Source organism: Cryptomeria japonica, chromosome 10, assembly GCF_030272615.1.
Source record: "Cryptomeria japonica chromosome 10, Sugi_1.0, whole genome shotgun sequence".
Classification (NCBI taxonomy): domain Eukaryota; kingdom Viridiplantae; phylum Streptophyta; class Pinopsida; order Cupressales; family Cupressaceae; genus Cryptomeria; species Cryptomeria japonica.
Genome location: NC_081414.1, coordinates 261,649,459 through 261,663,534, shown reverse-complemented (window position 1 = coordinate 261,663,534; position 14,076 = coordinate 261,649,459).

The following is a 14,076-nucleotide window of genomic DNA, read 5'->3' as shown; positions in this document are numbered from 1 at the left end:
TCTTCATCAATACCCTATTCAATGTGTAAGCAACAGTGTTGACTGCTTCTCTCCAAAACACCTTTGGTACATCTCCTTGTATCAGCATAGTCCTTGTTGCTTCAATAATGGTTCTGTTTCTTCTTTCTACAATTCCATTATGTTGTGGTGTCCCTAGAGCAGATAACTATCTCTTTATTCTATTTTCATCACAATATCTCAAAAACTCATCTGATGTAGACTCTTCACCCTGGTCAGATTTCATGTACTTAAAACTCTTACCGGGTTTTTTTTCTACTAAGGCCTTTAATGCCTTGAACTTGTTGAAAGCATCTAACTTTTTTTCTTCAGAAAAGTAACCCACATCATTCTAGAAAAATCATCAGTAAATATCATGAAATACTTGTCACCATAAAAATGTCTAGTCCTCATAGGACCACATAAGTTAGTGTGCACCAAATCTAGAATATGCTCAGAAGAAAAAGATTTTTTTCTTAAAAGAAGATGTAGTCATCTTACCCAACTGACATTCTTTACACAACAAATTGTCTGGTTTAGTAAGTTGTGGCATACCTCTCACTATACTAGATTTGCTGACCTTAACCACATTATCAAATTTCACATGACAACACCTTCTATGCCATAACCAACTATCTTCAGCCTTAGCACCAAACAACTATTCACATTAGCATTCAGATGGAATAAGTTACATTTAGTTTTCTTACCAGTAGAAATTAATTCTCCTTTGCATCCTAAGATCCTGCATACTTCATTCTTAAAATCAAGATGATAACCTTTGTTATTCAACTGACCAACATTCAACAAGTTATGTTTTAAACCTTCAACCCAAAATACATCATCAACATTAATTGTACCATTCAAAGAGATAGAACCTTTACCTTTTACCATACAAGGTGAATTGTTTCCAAATATTACTATACCATCATCGAATTCTTCAAGAGAAATAAAATTGTTCTTATCACCGGTCATGTGGTGTGAATGAACATTGTCAATATTCCATTCATCACTGTTGTCAATGCAAGATACTAAATCCTTCTTATCAGACAGATCTTCCTTAACAACAACAAAAACAATCTCCTCATTGTCTTCATCCTTAGATTCCTCATCAGTGACTCCTTCATCAACTGCAACATAGCATTGGTTCTTTCCTTTTCCCTTATATTTTCTAAACTTTTCCTTTTGATTATTATTAGGGTAGTGTGCAGCAATATGTCCTATCTTGTTGCAAGAGAAACATTTGAGAGGAAACTTACCTTTGTACTTACCAGTGCATCTAGGAAGTCTTTTAGCCAATAGAGCTTCAAATTCCATCAGATTACCTTCATCATCCACATCATCTTTACTACCGCCAAGATGAATTGACCTACATTCATGACTTTGACAAACATCTTTTCCTTTTCTCACCAGTACACTAGATATAGATGCTTTAAAAGGAGATTTTATCCAAGGTAAATTGCTATCAAAACTATTTAACTCAAAAGCAGTGAGCTTACCAATCAAAGAATCAATTATAACCTTATCCTTAGTAACTGACCTCAACTCTTGAATAACAGACACTCTAATGGAATAGGCATGCAGTAGAGTTCTAAGCATCTTAATCACAATAGTGTCTTCTTCTATAGTACCACAAACACTTTTGATTCCATCGACAACCTCTTTAATCCTCTATCCATACCAAGTAATGTTTTCTCCTTCCATCACTCTCATATCATCAAACTTTCCTCTAAGACTCTCTTCTTTAGTCTTTTGAACATGCTTATCACCACCATAGATTAATTCTAACTTCTCCCAAACTTCAAAAGTAGTCTCTAAACCACAGACATCAACATATTCAGTATCATATAGTTTACTTACAATGGCTTCCAATGCTTGAATTCATTCTTGCTACTCCTTAGGCTGATCTCCAGTCAGAGGACCAGTAGGAGGTACATACTAAGTAATAACATGTTGCCAAAACTGAACACCCATACCTTTGATGTAAATCTTCATTCTATCACTCCACATCTAGTAGTTGTCCTTAGTGAATTTGGGAGCCTCCTTCATAATCTTCCTCGGATCTTTTCCTCAAGCGGTTAAGCTTCTGCACAAAGAGGGCCTAATGCTCTGATACCAATTTTTATTATGAGGATCAGGTTATTAATGAGAGAGGGGGTGAACCAATAATAAGAAATAAACTGCAACATTTCACCAATGCAAAATACTTCACAAAACAGTTCATAACCAATATTGGTAGCCGATTAAACAATCTCCAAATCAGATTTACCAAAACATTACCTGTAGCAACTTAAGTGTTCATCACTAAGAAAATATAGTAAAGACATCAAATTCATAACTCAACACTCCATCCACAATATCAACACAAGTATTTTTCACGTGGAAACCCAAATGGGAAAAACCACGGTGGGAATTGGTACACACAAAATATTTGCACACTTTTAGAATGCATCCTGTTAGGAGAATAGCTCGGTTAGGAGCTTTACAACAATGCCTAGTTAAGAGAAAACCTTGTAAGGAGTCACCCAGTCAAGGGATTTTACAACTCAGCTCTATTAGGAGCTTAACCCTATTAGGAGTAACCTCACTGGAGGATTTAAACCCAAATTAAGGAGCCACCTAATGAAGGGATTCACAAGATCAGTCCTATTAGGACCTACCCAATTAAGGGATTTTAATGCCGCTGCATCTATTAGAAAACAACAGATAAATGATCTAGACTTAGAACTTCATAGCTTTCTATTATAGATCCTTGTAAGCTCTAATCTTCTTTCTCATGTAGACATCTCAATCTGGTTCGGCACACACACATCTCTGATCATCGACACAATAAACCTTTTAAAACTCGACCTAAATAGACTTTACAATTAGGTTGGTTAAATAATCCTAACCTATAATGAATCTACATCATAGATCATATTAGATCATTAAAAATAATTCAGATCATCATACAGATCATTACAACAAATTTCAAGATAATTATAGCTGTTGAATGATCATAACTCATCACCGCACATTGATCTGATAAGACGTCAAGCCTTGAACACATTCTTCTAAGCACTTCGTTGCTTCCCAAGAAATTCAATCCTTATACGCACAAAAACAACATCTTATCTCTTCATAGAGATTCTAACATGTCATCATCAACATATCAACATGATAAGATTCATCGCCAAACCATAAAACATCACTGGTCAAAGATCATGTTACCGGTTCACTATCACATGGTAGTTTTTTTTCCAACTCAATCCAATTCAATCTATTACCAGTTAGACTTAACTGATAGACTTAGATAACTTAGATGACATACCAAAACATAAACACACATGGTTTCCATCAATGACAACACAAATAACTAATCATCAAGCATCATATCATAATTATATCATCAACAACAGTCCATCAATTTATCATCACCAACAGTCAGTTTAATATATCATCACCAACAATTATTTATTGGTACACCATCATCTCCATCGGTTATGTGAATATTACAACACTAGGCCTAGACCTACAACACAAGATATGGATATTATTGATGACGAGGAGGAGAGATGTGACAAATATGTCCCCCCCACTTGAGCATGACATGGGTGTGTAGCGTAGCTATGTTATATATTGAGAGACTACATATCTAGGAGCCATATTTCCTCTAGACTACTCTAAAGGAAATCCCGATCTTGGTTTAAGATCAACAAATTCACACAGTCCGGAGGGAGGAGATGAGGTATCTAAGGAGCCTAGTGAGATAAATGGGGAGGTGAAAGAGCATGAGTAGGATTAGGGAGATGCTCATGATCATGTGGGGGATGAGATATGAGATGCCGGCCCTCCACCAATGGAGGATAGAGGATAGGGTGTAGTGGGAGATGAGGATGATGTAGCCTTAAAGAGGCCTACCTCGAGCATATATAGGTCATCACCACCTATTCCATACTTCGAGACATTGACGCAGTACAAGCAAGGAGAGAGAAGTGAGGTGATTCCCCCAACTACAATAGCTTAGTCTCCTGCCTCATTTGATCGTACTTGGTAGGAAGGGGATCCAGGTAAGAAAATGCATTTTAGAATTTAAGTTAAATTTGTTTGATTATTGATGCTACATACATATATACATATATATGTGTAGCTAGGAAATCAGAAATCATCACAAACAATACTAAAAACTAATCTAGCCCAATCACGAAAGCTTAAATGCAATGATCTATCCTAAACACACTCAATAAAGACATGAACATGAAACATTCAAAAATAAAGATTATGCAAACCAAATGTAGATCTGAATGCTTCCTTCATGTGGTTCCATTGTCCTTCTTTCTTCTCCAAATAGCTTGGTTGTGGATCTCACCTACTAGTGCATGACCATGATATGAAAGCAAGTAGACAAGATGATTGCTCAAGAATACTTGAAGCATGATTGATTCTACAAAATAATTATTCTCATTGATAATGTGATTATTAGGGGATTAGGGGCCTTAATTGAAGAAAATCATCCAATTTATAGATAAATTGGAGAGAAGACAAGATTAGCATGAAAGTGATTCAAATAGAAATTCAAATCAAGAATAGCAAAAATGACAAGTGTATGACAAATTGCTATGCAAGGACTTATGACAATTTATAACAACTTTCTATGCAAGGAATTATGACAAGATTTTGAAATAGAAATAGACATTTAGGAATTTAGGAGAAATTAGAAAATTAAATTAGAAATGATGACTTGGAATTTAGGAAATTGATGAAAAATAGGTAAATTAATTAATAATTTCTCATTCATTAATTAATTTACAAAAATAGGAGGAAATTAATTAGCCAATTAAATAAACATTTAATTGTGACAAGAAGACTTAGGATAAATAAATAAATTATTTAACCTAGAGGGAAAACGCCAAACAAGATTAAATGAATAAATCATAAAACCTTGGAAGATGAATTAGAGATGCAAAGATGACAATTAGGTCTTGACAAAGGATAATTGATATCGATTCGATCATGATTTTGGATTGATAAATGATTTGATTGATAAATGTGCCAATTGACGAGGAACAATGACTAATTGATTCAAATTGACATGATTGAAAAGGATGATGATTGATGTCAAAATCGATCGTAAAACAACGAGATTGACAAGTTGATAAGAGATTGACAAGATCAACCAAAATCATGATTAAAGATTGTTATCGACAAGACCAAATTCAAAAGAGAGACAAATGAAGAATGTAGAAGAAAGACTCGATGCTCGCAAATGATAAAGACCAAGTGCGTGACATAGGAGAAATGTTAATGTGACGCAAAAACCCTAAAATAAGGCAATGCGCCAATGTTAAAGTATGATTCTGCAAGCGTTGACCATTTTTAGTTGTCTACATTTTGCCCCTCTTTGAGACAATGCGATTTTAAGTGTTGTTTCAAAAAACAATAATGAAAATGCCCCAGACACTAATAATAACATATGAAAATGCCCCAGACAATAACAATGACATATGCATGCCCCCTCGAGGAATTGGCCGGAAAAATCTAGAAAAGAGGCCAATTGATCGATAAGAATGATAGAAAATGATAGGAGCAAACAGATTGCCAAGACTGACGGAAGAAATGTTAGTAAGCAGAAATTAGACAGAGGACAGTTAGAGATGAAAGAAAACTTGCTTTCAGTAATGCACTTTGTAGGTGAGAACCTTTATTTTAATGTAGCAAAATGGATGCGTAGCATCATGGCATTGAAGGCCAGAGTTGAAATGCAACCCTTTTTTGCAAAAGACAGACACATTGCAGACAAACAACAATCACAACAAAAAAGAAAGGGACCATGAACCATCCCGGTCACTCTAAATCACTCAGTGACATCATCAAGCAACATAGGAACATGATCGAAGATAAATCAATAAATGATAAGACGTACAAATTCCAACAAATCAAACAAACACCTTGATCTTTGTTGTCAAAAGTTGAAAGTGCTAATAGGACGATCATGCTGTCTGGTTTCAAGACATGCAGTACCCTGTCTAAGACAAGACACAGTCTGGTTTCGAGTATACCACACCCTGTATAAGACCCATGATAGTAGAGACAAGGACAAATGATTTTGAAGTTGATTGATGTGACAATTTTGATCAGTTTGAATGTCTGGTTTGAGTGAAAGAGTTCATCTGTTAATGCATGATTGCATTAAAGTGCAGCGTTGGATTGCATGTCGTTGGAGGTATGCTTAGTGATCTGTCTTATGCACAGAGGGGTTATTTATGATTTATTTTGCTTTTCGAGATTTTACAATTTTTTTGTTCATTTTTTCAGGACTTTATTTGATTTTTAGGGATTTTTTCAAGACATTTTGTAATTTTTTTTGAATTATTTCAGGACATTTTTCAATTTTTTAGAGATTTTTTCAGGACATTATTTGATTTTTTATGAGATTTTTATGATTTTTCCCCCAATGTCTAGCAAGGCAAGGAATATGATAGGTGAATAAATAGGCTTGCTGAAATGATGGTGGATAGAGGGAAGACAAAGGCCTTTTATCATGGAGATAATACGGATGCAATTTTCAAGAGCTATTACATGATGGGATAAAAGATTGGATATGACAATTTAAAGCAGGAACATGGCATGAGGGACATGTCAAGCGGTTTTTGAAACCATGTTTAAATTTTGCGTCTTTATGTCAGATCAAGATCAAGGAATGAAACAAAGTGTATGGATAGTGATAAGATATGGATAGGATAAGCAAGACCAAGAAGGGATAAGGGACATGGACTGAAGTTTAGGATAGGATACGAGATAGTGGTAGAAAGTTGCAATAAGCTAGGGAATATGGATGAAAGGTTATAATAAGCAAATGGATAAAGACCAAAAGCTATGATGGACTAAAAGCTGCAAATAGGATGCATGATGCTCATGACAATCCTTAGCCTTGTCAAGATCAAAGGTGGAAAGGGAAACTGGACATGAGGGACAATAGGATAATGGAGGAGTATGACATGGTATGATAGGATAATGAAGGGCAATAAGATATGAAGGAGGAAATCTGCCCCCAAGTGTGGTGTGCAAGAAGTTCATAGATTACGCATGATGCCTATTTGCTAGGTTTTCATCACGGTACTTGCCCAAGGCACCTGTTTGCCAGGTTTTCACCAGTGGATGAATTATTTTTGCTTTACTGTTTTCTTCTTTTCTTTTGTCTATTTTTTTCACTTGTTTTTGTTGTATTTTGACATTTTAGTCGAAAATGGATACATGATAGGGGATGAAAGAAGGACTCAAACATCTTTTTGTTTGGATAGTAGCCTTGAAAAAAATGGACCATGACCTTTAAAAGCATGCTCAAAGACGTTGGTAGGATAAGGACATGGAAAATAAGATGAAACTAAGGTGAGGATTTATGCAAAAGATTGGATCAAAGGGATGGAAGGATGAAAAATATGCATTGGATAATGGATAGGGTATTGGAAGAATTGGGCTTTAGTGGATGGAAATGAAGGCAAGATCGACATTGGCACACACCTTGAGGGGTAGTGGATTGATGGAGGAAAGATGTATTTTGGATATGGAGATTTTGATGAAGGAATAGCTTGGGATTTTGGGACATAAGAGCCCAAAATGGATGAAGAAGGTGATGGAGGAACAAATTTGAGAGGGTTGGATGGAGGAATAGCAACTTTGGATGCCAAGTTGGATTTTTCTTTAGGCTTTTGTGCTTCAAGGAGCCGCTTAGGGATCCACATGGTTTTTGTTTTTTCATGCTTTTGTGGTTCCTTGGAGTGCAGCTTGCACAAGGGATTTAGGAACCCATATATATTTTGACTTTGCTTTATTTTGCTTAGTGGGCCTCTGTGGCCTTTTGGATATATCTTTTTCTTTATAGATTATATTGTTCTTTGTTTTGACATGTCGATTATATTGGACATGTTGATCCTTGAATACATGTGGATTGCTAGACTTATGACGTTTATACTTGGCATCCAAATTGCTTGGAGGGGGAAAGGAATGCATGGATGGACATGAATGAAATGGACTTCTTTTGGATTGATGAAATTTACTCAAGGATGTGTGCCTTTTCTGACCTTGCATAGAGGATGAAGGGATATAATGACCTAAGATGGATGGAAGGTATGATGGGGAAGGTGTATGTTTGGATTTTGAAGGGATGTTGGATTTAGTAGGGGTACTCACGTCTTGAGGAATTTCACTGAGGCCATGACCCTTAATATTTTCTTTAACATGAAGGGGTTATTTCTCATGAAGGTCTACTCCTTTGCCTTTATGAATATATTGACTTGTAGGATACTCTTTTCTTTGGGAAGAAGACGCGAGTCCATTATGAGGTGGATATGATATGAGAGAAATAATGAGATCTTGAAGTGGATCGGATTGCACCAAAGTGGAAGAACCCATTATTCATGTCGAGGATTCATGAACATCTTGCACTGACACGTTAGAATCATGAAGGGGATTAGAATCATGAGGGGGACTAGGATTGTGTGCTGGACATGGTTCAATGACAGGCTCTTCAAGAGATGGAATGGGAGAAATAATGGGATCATCAAAAGAAATGCGATCTTGGAGTGTATATGGAGCATTAAGACAAGGAGATGGAGGAACAAAAGGATCTTGTGGAGGATTTAAAGGAATGATAGGGTCTTGTGTTGGAAATGAATTTGGAAGGATACTTTGATCTTGACAAGGAGGAAGATCATTGGATTCCTCTTTAAAGTTGCTTTTCTCTTGACTTTCAATGGGATCATCGGAAAGGATGGAAGGGATATCTTGATCTTTCTTAGGAAGTGGAATGTCAATGGGATTTGAAAGGACATTGTGTTCATGAAATGAAAGGGGATCATTTGGGATTGGATGGACTGGGATATCTTGATCTTTCTGAGGGAATGGAGTGTCAATAGGACTTTGGATAGGATGGAAAAGAATAGGGGAATCATCGTGAGTGTCTAGGAAGATGGGATCTTGGTCAGCAATTGGATGGGATGATAAGGTTTCAAGATCTTGATCTTAATCTGTTTTAACATGCGTTTCTTTATGCTCTAAATTATCCTCTTGACATGAGGTTGGACTTTGGATATGCATGGAGGATTCTGACAAGGGATCAATGTTTTGGCATGAAGGGGATGCACTTTGAACATTTGTGATGGATTCTGACAAGGAATCAATGCTTGAACATGAGGAAGAGGGACTTTGAATGGGGTCCTCTAAAACAGGTAATGGCAATAAAGTGCATGGTGGCATTGGCTCTAGCATTTCTGAAACATGACAAGGATGTGCATCATGAATTGGATTATTTTGGAAATCAATTATGGATAGCCCTTGGCTAATTGCATCCTTGGGTGTATTGTTTGATGAGGACAATATGGAAGGTTTTTGTGAAACTTTTAAAGGTGTAGGGATAGATGCCACTGGAGAGTCAATTTGTTTGTGGGGGGATGAGGCATTGCTAGACATAAGTGTATTATTTTGATCTTCCTCAAAGAACTCACTTGGTAATTTCCTTAAGATCATTGCAATAAAGCCACCTTTCTTTCGAGGTTTTGACATAGTTGTATTTGGAATTTGAAATTGTTTTTGGTTTGATGTCATGTTTTGATATTGGACTTGGTTCAATTGTTCTGACATGTTTGAAACTTGGGTTGGTGTGTGTTGCAACCTTTGTTTTTGAATGTTTGGTTGTGGTTGTTGACATTGATATGTTGATTGAACTTGTTGATATTCCACCATTGGTTGAACCATTTGTTGACATTGTATAGTTGGTTGGACATATTGTTGAAATTGAACCATTGGTTGTATATGTTGAAATTGTTGAACAATTGGTTGTATTGGTTGAAAATCTGATTGATAGTAAACACCTTCTTGTTCTTGTTGTGGAGGCACATAATGTTGAAATTGATGTTGTCTCTTTTCTTGAAATTGTTTCATCATCTCTATTTGGGAGAGGAGAGCTGGTATGTCTGATCATTCAAGAAGAGATCTTACATCAATTGGCTCAATCTTTGGATTTTGACCTGGAAATTTTCAAAACATTTTGGAAATTTGTGATCTATTCTTCTCAATGTTTTTCACTCTTTGTTCCAAAATCTCATTTTCTTGAGCTAGTTTCTCCTCTAGTTTTTGTATTTGGGGACTTGTTTCATCATAAAAAGTTTGATCGATATTGCCTTGTTGTTGGGTTGGATATAATTGTGATTGCCTTGGATTAAAATTCGATTGCATTGTCGGTTGATACGTCAAACTTTGTTGCATCATTGGTGCTTGGAACCTTGTTTCAATAGACATGTCACTATGCAATGTTTTTGGGATTTTTCAAGGATAATGTATGATATGCAACTAAATGCAAACTAAATAAATGAAAATGAAATCTATGGCAAGAGTGCAATCTATGTTTTTGGTTGTTTTTGAAGATTTTGACAAACTTTTGAATGCAAATCTAAAAGAGAGACCCTTAGGAAATTGGAATGATGTCTAGACCTCAAAGGACAAAAGGACCCAGTGACAAAAGGACAAGATGACAATGTTTCCCCTATATGGTTGGATACTCAGCTAGGTTTGATGAAATGACATTGATGACAAAAGGACAAAAGGTTTGATAAGGTCTAGACTTCCTAACAATGACTTAGGGTTTATCAAAGATTTGGATTACTCAAGTATGACAAAACCTAGTTTTGGCACTATATGCTAAGGGACAATTAGTATGCAAGTGACCCTAATATGATATGATAATGACTTAAGCTTAATGAAGAGACCTAAGGTATGCAAATATGAATGTATGACAATGGTATGACTTTAATGCAAGAGGACACATGCAAATGGATGACCCTTATGCAAAGGAGTATGACCTAGTTGAAACCTAACCTCGGTACTTGACAATGACTTTGCAAAATGCAACCTAGGATGAACCTAAATCTAAGTGACATGAATGTTGAGACAAGATTTTGAAAAATGTTTGACAATCATGTTTGAAGGTGTTTTGAACTTTGTTGAATGAAATGTTCTTGTGTTTAACCTTGTTTTGAATCAATTTGTCTTGCTTTTGAAATGAGATACAATTCAACTTTTGACAAGCAAAGAATACAAGATATTTCAACTTAGACTCAAGACAATCATGCTCATTCCCACATTTCTTATGGTAGGCAAGGACATTAGGTACTTGAGAGGTAGACTTGTTATGGGATTCAAGGAGAATACATAGATTCTTGACCCCATGGGCTCCCCTCCATGACACTCACTTCTCAGGGCAGTCAAGCATCAGTCCCCATGGAAATCTCCCCATGGTGAACTTGGTATCTCTTCCAAGTATCCGAACTTGTCCTTCTCAAGCAACTAGAAGGGTTTTTGGCCTCTAAAAACAAGGTGTGTAGTAAGGATTTCTGTTAAGCGTTACTCCTTGATGTCACGCAAGCGTGATTGAGACATTAAGCCCACCAAGATACCAAACAAATGTAGTCGTGCAAGCACGATTTAGACCCATGAGGCCCTACTTAGATGTTGATATGAGAAAGAGTTCAAGGTTCATCACTTCCCAAGTAATTGCAATTCCCACGTAACCCTTCCTTCAAAGCTTTCGCTCATCAGGTATTTGTTTATAGTGAGTTAGAATGCCTAGGTATTCTAGCCGTACTCACTTTGGGTCATTCCCTTCTCACGATTATCACTTGCTTGCAAACGCAAATGGTCGGGAAGGCAGGCCCTCTAAAGGTGACACACAATCAAAGACATGAGCATGGTATCGAAGATCTGAATTTCTAATCACCCTAAGAAGGATGAGAGCATACTCTCGTACTCCAATGTCACACTCAACAATCAAAGAAAAAACATGTTCATTCCAACCTATTTAGAAATCATACTAGGTGCCTATAACATTAATGGCAAACACCAAGTTTAGTTGTTTCTCCAAGGCAACCTGCAAAACCCAAGTTAGAAGTTTGAGGTGTTTATTCTTTGACTATCGATTTTGCATAAAACATGTTAGTAGTTTCATTTTTTGTCTTTGCCATGCATATGCCAAGATGCTGCAGAGATAATTAGTACCAAAAACCAAAAAGCAGAAAACAGAATGCAAAAACAAAAACAAATATTTAAGCAAAACACTGCCTTTTTACCTCTGTTCTGGATTTTAGACAGGCACAGAACTCATGACATAGGTGCAAAATGCATGACATAGGCCCAGAATGTCTTCAACACAGGCGTAGGTTGCTTGACATAGGCGCAGGTTGTCTCACACAGGCACAGAAGTCCCCAGAAAACCCTACACTACCCTATTTTTGGGTTTTCGGCCTGCAAATCAACTCAAAAGCACTCAAAAACATAGTTAAGGGGTTAGATGGTTAGTGTTCACGTCAGGTTCACCGATTAATGTAGCTAGGAAATCGGAAATCATCACAAACAATACTAAAAACTAATCTAGCCCAATCACGAAAGCTTAAATGCAATGATCTATCCTAAACACACTCAATAAAGACATGAAAATGAAACATTCAAAAATAAAGATTATGCAAACCAAATGTAGATCTGAATGCTTCCTTCATGCGGCTCCATTGTCCTTCTTCCTTCTCCAAATAGCTTGGTTGTGGATCTCACCTACTAGTGCATGACCATGATATGAAAGCAAGTAGACAAGATGATTGCTCAAGAATACTCGAAGCGTGATTGATTCTATGAAATAATTATTCTCATTGATAATGTGATTATTAGGGGATCAGGGGCCTTAATTGAAGAAAATCATCCAATTTATAGATAAATTGGAGAGAAGACAAGATTAGCATGAAAGTGATTCAAATAGAAATTCAAATCAAGAATAGCAAAAATGACAAGTGTATGACAAATTGCTATGCAAGGACTTATGACAATTTATGACAACTTTCTATGCAAGGATTTATGACAAGATTTTGAAATAGAAATAGACATTTAGGAATTTAGGAGAAATTAGAAAATTAAATTAGAAATGATGACTTGGAATTTAGGAAATTGATGAAAAATAGGTAAATTAATTAATAATTTCTCATTCATTAATTAATTTACAAAAATAGGAGGAAATTAATTAGCCAATTAAATAAACATTTAATTGTGACAAGAAGACTTAGGATAAATAAATAAATTATTTAACCTAGAGGGAAAATGCCAAACAAGATTAAATGAATAAATCATAAAACCTTGGAAGATGAATTAGAGATGCAAAGATGACAATTAGGTCTTGACAAAGGATAATTGATATCGATTCGATCATGATTTTGGATTGATACATGATTTGATTGATAAATGCACCAATTGATGAGGAACAATGACTAATTGATTCAAATTGACATGATTGAAAAAGGATGATGATTGATGTCAAATCGATCGTAAAACGACGAGATTGACAAGTTGATAAGAGATTGACAAGATCGACCAAAATCATGATTAAAAATTGTTATCGACAAGACCAAATTGAAAAGCGAGACAAATGAAGAATGCAGAAGAAAGACTCCATGCTCGCAAATGATAAAGACCAAGTGCGTGACATAGGAGAAATGTTAATGCCACACAAAAACCCTAAAATAAGGCAATGCGCCAATGTTAAAGTATGATTCCGCAAGCGTTGACCATTTTTAGGTGTCTACAATATGTATGTATGTATGTCTAATATAAATTCCCCTCTCTCTCTATATGTAGTGCATAGGGATAGCTTGAATTTATTTGTCACTTACTTGGTGATATTATCACATCGATGCACATTCCATAGTCCTAACAGATCACATGTAGATCTCAGCAAAGTGTCGAGCAACATGATGATATATTTGATGCCATTACAATAGAGATAGAGATTGCATGAGAAGAGAGGGAGCAATTACAGAGTGATCTCATGAAGGCCTGAGCAAAGTCAGTGATGTGCAAAGGTATCATAATGGATAGGGATAGGAGGAGCTTATCTAGGAATTACTCTTGTTCCACATCGACCCATCGACACATACCTGTGGGACTCCAACGTTAGGGACTACAGGTCTCAGGTAGCCACCATCTATAGAGTTGGAGATATATATGTAGATATACATATGTATATATACATACATATATATATACATGTATATATATACATACATATAAATA